The 13,412-nt window shown below is 41.9% G+C and overlaps 1 protein-coding gene across 1 annotated transcript in view; it reads right to left on the bottom strand.

Annotated features, from left to right (window-relative positions):
- Positions 1-13,412, bottom strand: part of LOC310895925 (uncharacterized protein) — a gene marked incomplete at its 3' end in the record, with an annotated part of 57,438 nt that overhangs the window by 27,217 nt on the left and 16,809 nt on the right. Inside the window, exon 5 of the mRNA XM_083827641.1 lies at positions 5,794-5,906. The remainder of the gene's footprint in view (positions 1-5,793; positions 5,907-13,412) is intronic.

Below are 13,412 nucleotides of genomic sequence, written 5' to 3' on the forward strand. Positions count from 1 at the left end.
TCTTTCCCCCCAAAGTTAGCCACCCTTCAAAAAGATCATTAAAATGTATAATGCTATTGTAATTAATGTCCCCTTCCTTCCAACCTCTTCCTGTCATTCTTTCAACCTGTACACTGGAAGAGCAAGTGCTTGACTGTACAAGTAACTAATAGCCACTCCACAAAGAAATCCTGTTGCATGGTCATTTATACATGTTCCTTTTCTGAAACAGATTGCAGGTATGTGCGGCTGAACTTAGTATATTAATAGTGCCGGATTAGACACTGTGTAGTAGAAGGTGTGCTGCTGCCAAAAATGACTAACAGAGAAGCCAAGACATCAATTAAACTGTCGGGTGCTATTAGGAGGATCTTCCTGATTTAAAGCAATCCTGTCAGAATGCGTCCGCTATCATAACCAGAGCAAAACAAAAGAAGAAACACAGCTAAACATCAGGCTCCCAATACAATTTGCTGCCCCAAGTGTCTATGGAGCACTTGAAATATTGTTCACTGGATTCCAAGGAGAAAGTTGAGGTCCAAATACGCAAATGTAGAGCTCATCTACAGGAGGAAAAATGACCTATTTTGCTGATTTCTGTCTAGTATGAAACCTGATCTGATGTTGCACTGTTATTGGCAAATGACCTTTAAAAATAAAACAGAAGTGACTTTTCCAAGTCATTTGTAGTCTCTATGAAGTGGAAGGATTTGAGATGAATGACTGGTAACAGGAGATTGATTCGGGCACTAAGTAAACATAAGTGGATGGAAAAAAACAGCAAAATGAAAAGAAAAATGGATTATCAGGGAGCCTGACAGGAACAAGACAATGCCAAGAAAACAAATGAAATGTAATAATGAAATCAAGTTTTGCCTGTGATGCTTCAGTCTATGCCGAAATAAGGTTTATTGCACTTGGCAGTGAACTGCAGAAGAAGGGAAGTACAGCAGTTTGAGCGGAGCTTTTTCTGTTTTCTCTGGTCTCATATGAATTTGTCTTCAGCAGAGCATGACAAGGAAGATGCATTTCCTAGAAGCACCATGCGCATCTTCTAGCTGAAAATAAATACTGGAGAATTGCAAGCTAGTTTCTGATCAAAGTTCATTCAAAGTGCCTCCCATTTCCTTACAGGCATAGCAACCAGCATTGCAGGGGTGATTTTACTGTCTCAGCCAAGAAGGACAGCAGCTTAGTTGGCTCATGCACCCTGGTAGCCCCAAGGAACACCATTCATCAGCCGCAAACCACAAGGCTGCTTTCTCAGGGAACCACGCTGGTGCCGAGAGGCCCTGACCGCCTCTCCGTCCACTAAAGTGAACATGATGTTAACGCCAGCATGAAAAAGAACTTGCCATTTCAAAGCCAATCCAGTCTCTGCCATGGCAGAAGCAAAACCATCCCACAGAAGCTGGCCTGTCACCAGTCAACTTTGAGATTTTGTCTGTATTTGCCAGGAGAAACAACAGAGTCAGACGAGTTTGACCACAACAATCTGCATAAACACCCTAGTGTGAAAGTACCCGGGGAAAGGCTGACCTTAGGAGGAATTATGCAGCAGGATTTCCAAGCTGAGAGTTGCAACAGACGCAACTGAAAACAGCCCCAGTTCGCCGGGTGGAGATAAGGAGTACGTTTTAAACACTGCACGGAAAGTCTGTGACCTTGTTATTGTGAGGAAACAGGGGTCTGACCCCAAACCCCTCAAAGTCAACAGAACAACCTGAGATGTTACTGGGTCATCAAAATGAAGGCAACTACAAGGCTTAGCTGGATCCTCCTTGCGCTCTGCCACAAAATATGCAGAGGCTGTGACAAGACACCTACTCGCAGAAGTTTGTAATCCTTATATTTATTATATATTTGATTGCTTATATAATTATATATAATATAAATGATTGTCTAATCCGCAGAGGATATGTCAACTCTATCTAAAGCAGGGTGAGCAAGCACCCTGTCTTTCACTTTTTTTTTTTCCTGCAAAGAGCAATCTATTGCCTTGGAAAATCAAATGCAGAAAGCTGCATGTCTTTTTTCTTTTTTGAAGAAATATTTTCATATTTTCTCTTCTCAAAAATCAGACTTGAAGTTCTTTCAGTGAGCACTGAGACATCTGTCTTGCGTAGGTTCAGCTGCCACCTTTGCAAATTACTTGTCATGTGTATTTGTTCTATAAGACGAATCATTAGAGGTTTTTTGGTTAATGCTATATTTATCAGTACAGAAGGGAATCTCCCAGCTCTGTGAAAACTTCATCATAAAGCAAATCTGAGCAACAGTGCTGAAACATATCTTTCTTTTCCCTCTTGAGGCATGGACGCCTTAAAATGAGAGCTTCCCAGCTTTGTTACAGATGTCAGCACAGTAATTCAGGTTTGCAGGAGACTCTCTCTCCCTCTAAGCACCTTGGATCCGTGGGATACAAAGCTCACATGCTTCTCAATTGTTACCAAAGCTGTGACACACTGGTTAACAATTCCAGATGCTTACAGTAAAAGATTTTGCTTTGTCATTTGAAATAATTCAATAGAAAAATCAGTTGTTTTCCAGTAATGCTAGAAAGATACACATATTGCATTTTCTGCATTAAAAAGTGTGCAAACCTGCTCGTATCTTCTCTTTGTTCATGTCCTCTCACTGCTGTCCACATGCACATGGAGAGCTCTTGCACCACCCTTTTACTTTTGTTGAAATAATAAGGTTTTGACCTATTGTGTTCCAATTAGACACTAACAGCACTTCAGAGACTGACGTACTTCATCATTTAAGATGTATTATAGCTGCATTCTTGCCTTTCATCCCAAAGGCACCCCACACGACAACCACTGATATTTATATACTTGGTTTACAAAATAAAACTCGAAAGTACATATTTCAAATGGAATCCAACTCAGAGAGAGGAGCCTGTTCTGTATGGCTTATTAATAAAACAGGACAAATGGTTTTGTATGTGCTAGACTCCACAAGATAGGTCTGAGAAGCCAAAGACATTTTGTGACCTTCAAGAAAGCTTGAAATTAAAGCAAAGAATAAAAGACACAAAAGTTTCAGGAAAGGGAAGAGGTTTGCATGTTATTCAGAAAAACAGAACGTAACCATTTTTTTCTTCTATCTTGGCACAAACCCTCATGTTTTTCAGATGGGCTTATGAAGACAGGGAGAGAAAATCTGATGACTTGGAAAACCACTTTGTTTATTCTGAACAGCGAGATGATCAGTGCATCTCTGGCTGTTAGACCAGGCTCCCTGCAGGGGAAGTCAAAGCATGGTGTGTGTTCTGAAGCCTACACTACTGGAAGGTAGAAATGAAGCTGCTCATTGGTTTTCTTTGCTCATTTCTTCTTTGCTACGTCACCTGCCATGTCTTAACTCAGGATTCAACCTTCTGTGCCATTCCATTTCATGGTTTTCATCAACACATCCTTCTGGCATGGCATTCTCTGCAAATCTTGGACTTGTCTGTTAGTGAATTCCAGTTTGTAGCAACCAGGCAATTTGCAAAATTAAATGAAAATCAAACTCAAGAAAGACTCTGGATTTTGGATGTGAATCTTGTGAGGCATCTGAACATTCACTGGGTTGCATTCATATCAGAGCGGAGTGGACTGACTGCAGAGCATCATTATCTCTGATTCAGCTTTTATTACCATTCGTTACTGTATTCTGAGCAGAACTTGCACAGAAAATTATTCCAAGAATGGCTGCAAACTCTGACATTTTGCTACAGAATGTCACTGCCATTTCAGGAGCCTGTGTCTGCCAGAAGTCAAAGACAGCTTTTCCATTGAGATTATTAGCAGGGAGAGGAATATCCTCTAGTGCAACAAAGCATAGACGGGATAAATAAATACTAGCCAAATGCAGGTAGATCAAGAGTAATGGGCAGCCTGGGATGATGTCCAGAGAGAACTAAGGTAGTGAGATGAGACTGACAGTCATGCTCATGGCATATCATAATTCTGCTTTGGGAATGATGATGCCCACAAAGTATTTGGTTAAAATCAGGAAAGGAGCCCATACTTCCTGGAAGGGGCTTGATTCAAGAAGACGTGCATGTAAGCTTCGAAAAGTATGGCGATTTGAGGTTATGCCTAATATTGATGGTACAGGACACACGGAGGATGATATAAAAGAGGACAGGAGTCAGAATAGAGCTTGTCTAAGCTAGCCAGAAGCCGCTAGTTTGGGTCCAGAGGCTAAAAGGTGCATAAACTTGGTGCTGTATGCAAGTAAATGTGCCCCATGGACAGGCAATGACACGTGAGTGGACCAAATTATGAATGCCTTACATGGAAGAAAAGCCTTTAGACAAAGTAATCACGCCAATTGCAACTCATTATGTCCAGTGGAAGGGTGGGATGGGATTTGCCATCCAACCCCTTAAAAGGAGCAAACATTTTTTATAGCTAGTTTTAAGTATCACTGCAAATACAACACACTAAATGACAACAGTCTAAAAGCTCAACATCTAGACCTTGATTAACTAACAAAAATAACATTCTTTAAAGCTCCAAAGAACATGTTCTTTGCTGTCCCGATAAAGTGAGATAACTTTTGTAACAGACACTGTATAGATCTGCAGGTCACTCAGAAATGAAACCAGCTTCAGCTCCACTGCTGTATTTTAGAGAAGTCCAGAGCAAGGGGTCTTGACAAGCTAAAGCAGTTACACAATTCTTGCAGAGCATGCATTTAAGATATTTTCTGCAGCAGGAGCAGTAAGTGAAAACATTAAGTTAGATTCTGATTCCTGAACAAAGGATTACAGAATTTAAGCTGTAATACATCTGATCTTCTGTAAAGGAAAAAACGGGGGTGGGGTGGAAGAGATAAAGACAAGAAATCACTCCTGATTGCTCATATAATATATGCTGCTTTTCCTTTTTGGCCTGATTCACTACAGCCATGATGTTTAAGAGATCAGACTATTCATGCACTTTTCAATCCTCCTCTAATAAATTTTAACTCGCCAATCAATCTCACTGAAGAGCTGATGTTTCCAGGATGTTACATTGGTACAAGTTTTTTGAAAATTGGCATCTGGATAGAGGAGAGCAGTCCAGAAAGTGTTCTTGCTGCCTGTTATAAGCTGTGCTTGGCAGCAGCTGGCAACCCATCAGCACAAGTGTGCTGGCTGCCTGACGAGCATGGATGCAGCTCATCATTACCTAAAAGCATCATAGATGACAGAGGGGAAGCTGCCTATAAAGGAAACAGGACATGAGCAGGCTTTTTTAGGAAATGAGGCTTAATTAGCTCTGCTGTTTATTAAACACCTTGTTTTATAGGACATGGAAGTACTTGTGGTGTGTCCTGTCATGGTCCTTCTAACGCCAGGCAGCACAATTTGGAAAAAGAGGAGCGTAAAATGTGATAAGAGGCATGGAGGGCAAATGTGATTAACCAGGCCCAGCAACCAGTTCCTGCAAGATGGGAAATGACTCCTTTGATGAGGAAATAAGGAAAGAGCTAGCAGCTATTTGTTTTCCATTTGTTATGAGAATGAAGGTGTATCAGGTAAATATCAGGATTGTACAAAAGCCAGATTTTATTTGGTTGTTGCATTGTGGTTTTTTTTTTTTTTAATCTTTTGAGTGATCTGGTAACAGTGTGACTTTTTAGTTGTTTGCTTATCACAGTTTGTGGTGACCAGCCATCTCCATCAACAGGAACCCTGATGCTGGCCTGGAACAAGACAGGTTGGAGGAGTCTCACAGCAGCATAACTGCTCTTCCAGGGCAGAGCTTTCACACCTCACCTGTACCCTCAGAGTCTTAGTATCAAAGCCGAAAAAGTGTACAATAAGTAACCAACCTGTAAAAGTGCCAGCCACAGGTCAAAACTGGGGATGGATCAAATTCACTGGAGAGATTCAGAAGCATGCGGAGTAACTAGTAACAATGGTGTTTTCTCCACGTGAGCAGACCCTACAGAAAAAATAAATATATTGTTGACTCAGTGAAACATTTGCTTTCTGACAAAGAAACAAAGTGGTGTAGGTGGTCAGAAATTCTACATGTATTTAGTGATGATATACTCCGCCATTTGACTTAAAAGTTATTTACATGCTTTATGTCCTTGCTCTCTTTAAAGCATCCCAAGTCAGACTTCATCCATGTGATCACATGCAATATCTTAAATAGAAAAGGGACAAAGTTGTCTCAGCTGGTGAACCAAACATGCCCTGACCCAGAAGCCAAATTCAGATAAAATAACTACATCCATACCATGGAATACAGTCTTCCAAAAACAGGCTGGCCACATCCAAATTCACTTTTGGGACAGTAGGGAATTCTGTCTGTACACACCACCATATCACCACTGCCAGCAGCCCTCATTTCAGTACAGGACAGCAAAGGACAGCAACTCTTTTAGTGAAGAGGTCTTTATAATGAAAAGTCAGGGGACCACAAGAGCAAGCAGGCACCTGTCATACTACCAGCAATGACTCACCTACACAGCAGTAAGCAACTAGTCTGTCTGTTGTGTTTGGATTTTCTCTGGGAAGTCTTTGTACCTCACTCATGAAGATCCTCAATGTGCAGGTCCAGTGTGGGAGGGGTGGATTTTTCCCTGCACAATTTATCAGCTTCTTCTCATAGATAGAGCAGAAGGTTATTGGAAAAATCTGCCTTGCTCCAATTGACTTTTTTTTTTTAATATATGCATACGTGCCAGAACATTCATTTATTTTGCACAGGTTGAGTAAGACCAGTTTGATGTCTCTTAGGGAGAAAGGCTTATCTACCATCACTACATAGAGGCTTTTGTTCTTTACCCACACAGGTCCAGCAAGCAAATAATTGTTTAACAATCCACAGTGACCCAGAAGCCTTGCTGAGGAACAAAGAACATGACTGCCCTAACCCCAAATATTACCCACAGACCAAGGACTGCAACTAAATTCCTTAGGGACTGGGCCAAGCCTCCAGTTAGAAGCAGCATCCCACACAGCCTTGGCTGTGTGGCATGCAAAGCAAGTCCTCCCTTGCCACAGGGCTGTAGAAATATCAGACACTGCTAGAAGCCAGAGCAGCCTCTGACGGGGACAGGACAGCAAGGATGCCCAGAGCTTGTGGGAAGAGGGAGCAGCAATACAACCAAATAACCAAGCTATAGCAGAGGCACCTGGGCATCTCACTAACCCCACTAGGTTACTTTTCAATCTTTAAAATGGAAAAACAAATGTCAGCCATCTGTTAGCAACTCCTCCAGCGAGAGAGAGCAGAGGGGTTCATTAAATCAGGCAACGGCTTAAAAAAAATAAACCCACCTAAACAGCCTAATAGTGTACCAGAACAAACAAGATAATGATTTCAAAATGCCCAGCCAAAGGTTAATGAGCTGCACGCAAAATCGGGGGAAGGCAGGGAACCAGGGAGGAGGTGAGGGAGATGGATGCTGGCAAAGGCATGGGTGTAGATCTCAGTGGAGAGCAGATAGCCCAGGAATGCATCTCCGTGTACCCAGATGAAGGGTCTGAAATGACCCACACGGTCTCCAGCTTTGCCACGTCCGAAATAAACCGTGAATTGCAGCAGGCACCTTGCAGCACTAGACAGACAAGGCAGTCCTGCGGCAGAGCCAGCCCAAGTGCTCACACACGTGCCCAGTCTGTAGGTTTCTCTAAGTTCTGGTACATGTTTGAAGTTGGGCAGGTGTTTACGGATACTTACACTACGGATTTAAACTGTTCTACTCCAAAAGCTCCCTGGCCCACTCAGTGCTGTGACTGAGCTGACACCCTTATGCAATAACCAAGTTTGCATGCTGTGAAGGGGAACTGGAACTGAAACCAATTCGAGTCAAATCTGGGAACATTTAATTAAGCAAAATAACAGTTTGGAAGGGCAGTTGAGAGACCAGCCTTCACCAGGGGCAGTGTTGAAACAAGTCTCACCCCGTTTCAGTGCATACAGTAACAGGTCAGCTGCACTGTGGCTTCCTTTCAGTTGCTGAAGCCCAAACCCACTCCGTGCAACAGGGCTTTAGATTCACCCCCTGTATGAATAATCACAGATAGAGGGCCCTACGTAGCAAAAATAATCTATGTAAAGTGCATTTGTAGTATCATGAAACCATATGAATAAAATTTGCCAGTAGAATAAAAGTGCAAACTACTCTGAACTGAGAAGCCACCGCATTGGAGAGCTGACAGGAGGAGGACAGGTCTTGAAGAGGAAAGGGTAGGATATGACTGTCATAACAAAGTAAGGCAGCAGGAAATACTCTCCAAATTTTTTCATTTAAGAAAATGCCTCTTTGCTTTGAAGGCAGGCTTTAAGCTAGGTTAACCAGGCAGTGCTGCCCTGGCTTTGCATCACACCACCCCTGGGTTTTAGTCAAGCAGGCCAGCCTGACCATTTAGCACATCACGGATCACAAAATGGTTCAGGTTGGAGAAGACCTTCAAGATTATCAAGCCCAATCATCTACCTGACCTACTGAGTCCCATCACATACAATCATTTAGGTTTGTCTGATGGCTCAAACTAAGCTACTTTATACCAAGAAGAATTGTTGGGCACCCAGTCCCTCAGAGGAGACATTCAAACCCACAATTTAATGCTGACAAGCCAAGGCCTGGGGCACCCAATGTAACTGTCAAAGGGATAGACTGCCCTTTGCCCTTCCTTCTCAGCTGGGGAGCAGATTAAATGAAACTGGCTGTGAGATGACATCCCACTTTATATTTCCCATGTGCCTGCACATAACGTAATCAGACCCAAACGCATGCTTAAGATCTCCAGGTACAACTGCAATGTAAATAATGACTTAGCATAACAATTGCAATTACAGACACTGCTGTAGGCTCTAGTCAGCTAATAGGGCGAATGTGAATTTTTCATAAGATGATAACAATCCCAACAGTCTATAACATGCTTTTTTCTTTTTTTTTCTGAAAATGTATGAACATCTACAACTCATTTTCAATCATCATCACATTCTAAAGAAGTTTATTACCTCTAGTCATGACTCATAAGAGTGGGAAACAATATCGTTACTTCTGCTCCAAGTATAAACAGTACTGACTTAAAAAGCCTTCAGTTTATGTATTCTGAACTGTCTGATTCTCAATCAATTTGAGGGTATCAGAACATATTTACTCTGAAGAATAACAGATGTTTTCATCTTAAGTTAAATTTAAAATCAACATCAATCTCCCAGAGAGAAATGAGATAACACAGGATCTCTTTCAGTCTTTCAGATATGCAAAACTATCCCTGAAAAAAACAATTCAGAGCTGAGCAGTGATTATACCTAGCCAGTTGAACTAAATCCTTTTCACAGTGGGACTAGCAGCTGCATATCTTTTTTTTTTCCCCTATAAACCATATATTCCCAGACAGACGTAGCACTGATCGGCTCAGATGATAAATGAATTAATAAGCTTTACCTGACTGAGGCAACATCTGCTCACATAAGCTCCTTTCTACACCTTCCTCCCCCACGTTTTGTTGTGTACTCACCCTGCACCCATGCACTCACAAATGTTTGGCACCCCAGGCTTTGTGCCATCTCCTTCTACAGGGACGGGAGCAATTTCTCCTGCCATTGCACATACTGCATTAGAGCTGGTTTGGGGGTTTGCCCTAGGAGGATGTCCTTATTCATAAATAGTCCAATCTCGTATTCCCAAAGTATTGCAACTGTGAATTTTGTAGCAAGAACTATACAAGACAAAAACATCTGAGTCCAGAAACTGTCTTTAAAAGCTTATGTTCTTGGTTCTTATCTAGCAGTTTGTTTTTTAGTGCTTTTTTTATTTCAGTAGTGTTATCCCTACCACAGGAGAAATTGAGGCACAAACTGCCAAACGTTCTCTGTATAAGACTTTCTGCTCCACAGTAAATTTTCCATCACTAGCACAGCAAAACCAGACGTGGTAGTGGAGGGATGGAAAGAGTTTAAGCATGGAAGAACAGAAACAAGATCTGGGCACTGCGGCGCCTTGGTTGTTTGAAGAAGAAGCAAAACTTGGTGCAGAAAGTCAGACTTTGCAGACCTGTTTTCACATAATCCCAACATTGTTTTGGGCTGGAAGGGACCTTTAAGACCCTCCAATTCCCAAACCCCTGCCATAGGCAGGGACACCTCCCACCAGACCAGGTTGCCCAAAGCCCCACCCAGCCTGGCCTTGAACACCTCCAGGGATGGGGCATCCACAGCTTCTCTGGGCAGCCTGTGCCAGGGCCTCACCACCCTCTGAATAAAGAATTTCTTCCCTTTCTTGGTTTATTTCAGCACTGGGGCCCTGTACGTAACATTTCTTTCTCACTCTTCTTCCAATTCACCTCTGTTCAACCCGAAAACTCTTCTGGTCAGGGGCAGCATCTCCTGAAGGCTGCTATGAGCTTACCCGGTGATGTGAGGAAAGCCCCATGTGCAGGCATTTCCCTCACCATCACCCAGAAGAAGGGACTTTGGAGCCAATGGTTGTAGGAAGCTGCTGCAAGACAATAAATTGCTGAAGCCACATCTGAAGTTTGCTCATGTTAACATTATTGATCATTTTGTGAGACAAGATCTCAAAACATAACACTGAGTAAGGTGATAGGCATAGTCCTTGTGCACAACAGGCTTTGCAAGAACCACAAGTTTTGAAAGCAGGTTATCCAAAGACCCTCTACTGCAGAAATGGTGTGAGCATGAGGACAGCTTGCGACCTATCCTTCCTTTCATTCCACAAATATCTCCAATTTCTTTTTTGCACAGTACCTGTACTGCAGTCTTGTCTTCCTTTTCCACTCTGAAATCCCTCACAGCCTCTGCTCCCAGTTCCTGGTGCTCTGCAGCTAGGGGTGCTTTCACAGACAAACAATTTAGACTGGGGATGGTCTGCACCACTAATGCAAATGTTCCTATTTTCAGCATCTCTTCTAGACTATGCCTAGCTATTGTTAGGAAATTAATGGTCAACACTTGGGGACAAGACTTTTCAGCAAGTTCAGCAAGGTGAACAAGTTATCTTTGCTACTGTGAGCTACCCATTTGGCTCCATACTTCTCCCACTATTCCTGTGGGGCTGGGAAATGCTGGGAAATGACCAGTTTCATTTTTAAGGTGAGGTGAATCAGAAAGATGAGGAAGCACAGTTTCTGTTGCAATATACTGGCTGCAGTAGGGGATTTACTCTCATCAGCGATAGCCTGGGTTTCTGTGACCACAAGTGCTGTTGTGAAGAGGCACGTGAACATCTTGAGAGCGTGTCTCCAGAAAAACAGAGGGTGCACTTTTGTAGGAAGGGGCACATAGCATCCTCAAGCTCTGAAAATTTTTGTGCTCCTATAAGGATTTGCAAGAAATCTGGGGACTGACGTACTCCTGAAAATCTTTTCAGTTCCGCTGAGGGATTGGTTACATAATTCAGATAAATGCCAAGCTCCCTTCTCTGCACTTTCAGGATTAAATGTGTACCTTCAGTCATAACATTTTTTCCTATATTTTTCATGCAACCTAATTGTTTCAAGTAAAGAAATCACCTACTATCAAAGCAAAAAAATGTAATTTTACAAACACAGAATTATTTCAAGTTTTCTGTTTGCCAAATATTTTCCTTTTTTTTTTATGGCTTTAGAATCTCCCTATTTGGGAAAAAAACACATTCCCACAGCTCTAGAAGGAACAAATGTGATTTCGTAATTGCACTTAACCACACCAGGCAAGATGAAAACTTTAATCAACAAAACTTTCTTCTTGCAAGGCATGCTAGAAATACTCTTTTAGATCATGTATCTGGGAGGAGAATAAATGAGTAACTGGTAGAGCTTTATTGCAGCTGCTGTGCAGTTACAGAGAGCACCACAGCTCCCCTTGCAAAAACAGAGTGCAAAGATATCCGTGAATAATTCATTCTGGACTGTTTTCAGCATGAAAACTAGTGTGACTGCTGCTCTCCTGGATAACTGCAAGCAGCTCCTAGAGCTCAAGGGCAGGTCCCCTCTCCTCGCAGAGAGGTCTTCTCCCACCTCCAACCCTGTCCATGCTATGGCAAAGCAACCCCCAAACAGAGAGATCAAAATAACGTATTAAGAAATAAGCAAGACTAATGTTTTTCAAGGATTTTAAATATATATACATCTTTAGAAACCATGAGAAAGTTGCCCTAGCAACATTATTTCCATTCCCTTTTTGCTCACTGTTTTCTTGCCTGTTTCTCTGGCTTACAATACGCTCAATGAAAGAAGGTTTTGAAAGGGAAGAAAGTCAGCATTCAGCCAAATAAAGGTCTGTCTTTCCCCTCATATCATCATGATGCAATCTACAATACCCTCATGTCATCATGGTGGAATCTATGATTCCCATCTACGATTAATACCAACAAATTACAAAAGCAAGTTCAGAAACTTTCAAGAACTGGAAAATACTTAATATTCAGAAAAAAATTTTGGACTGGCTTCTGAAGGACAAATGACACTTACATGGGAGGGGCAACTGCCATTCTCAACCTTTTTTCCAGCAGACACGAGCCCAAAATGGAGCCATTATCTCCATGTAAATGCCAATTTTCATTAAGCATACAGAATGTAATGCAGCAGCTAGGAGCTAACTGGAATATAATTTAAGTTGACAGCTCTGAAATCTCTTCCCTTTGGTCAGATCTCATTGAATTTGGCAAATGGACTCAAGAGCTATGAGCTTGCAAGGTAGACAGGTGAACAAGGGGAAAAAATGACAGCATGTCCATTTGCTGCTCTGACCAGAAACCACATTAAAAAATGTAAAACAGTTTCTAGAAAGGCCAACAACTCTCTCACCCCATAGATATCTTGAACTTTCTGCATGTCATGAAAAAGTGGTATCAGTCATATAAACACAAAAATATATTTTAAATGTGATAAGAATACTTCCTGAAACACCCGTCTCTGCACAGCACTGTCTTCTCTTACACCTCATTCAGTGCCCAGACTTCTATCTAATTCAAGGTGAATATTTCTGACCACAGCACTATATTAGTACATTTACATGGTTATTTTAGTTAAAATTTCCATTTTGGCTTCCAAACAACTCTCTCCAGCATGCTTTCATCACCCATTTGCCCAGACAGGCAGGAGGACACATCTCATCATCACAGCCACCGGCTCCCTTACAAAACTTTCACTAAACCTGGGCTTTGCAACGTGGAGGCAAGCTATTTGTACAAAGCTTACAGCATCTTGGATGCACTATACTAATATGTGTCCTGACAGCTGAAGTGCCTGCCAGATGCTTATCTTTCCAAGTCAGGAGATGGACAGCCTTTAACAACTTCAAATCTCTCTCCTTCTCCCCTTGATGTAGCCCACATCTAGGAGTTCAAAAATATTTATTGCTCTCTGTAATTACCTACCAGGAGGAAACTGACAGTGTGTTGACATCGTTTTGCCAGAATTAAAGCCTTTAGGTTTTCTGAGAAAGCATTTAAAACCTTAGTTATTGCTTAGAGATTAGCCA

This window comes from Anser anser, assembly GCF_964211835.1.
Source record: "Anser anser genome assembly, chromosome: 3".
In the NCBI taxonomy this organism is placed as follows: Eukaryota; Metazoa; Chordata; class Aves; order Anseriformes; family Anatidae; genus Anser; species Anser anser.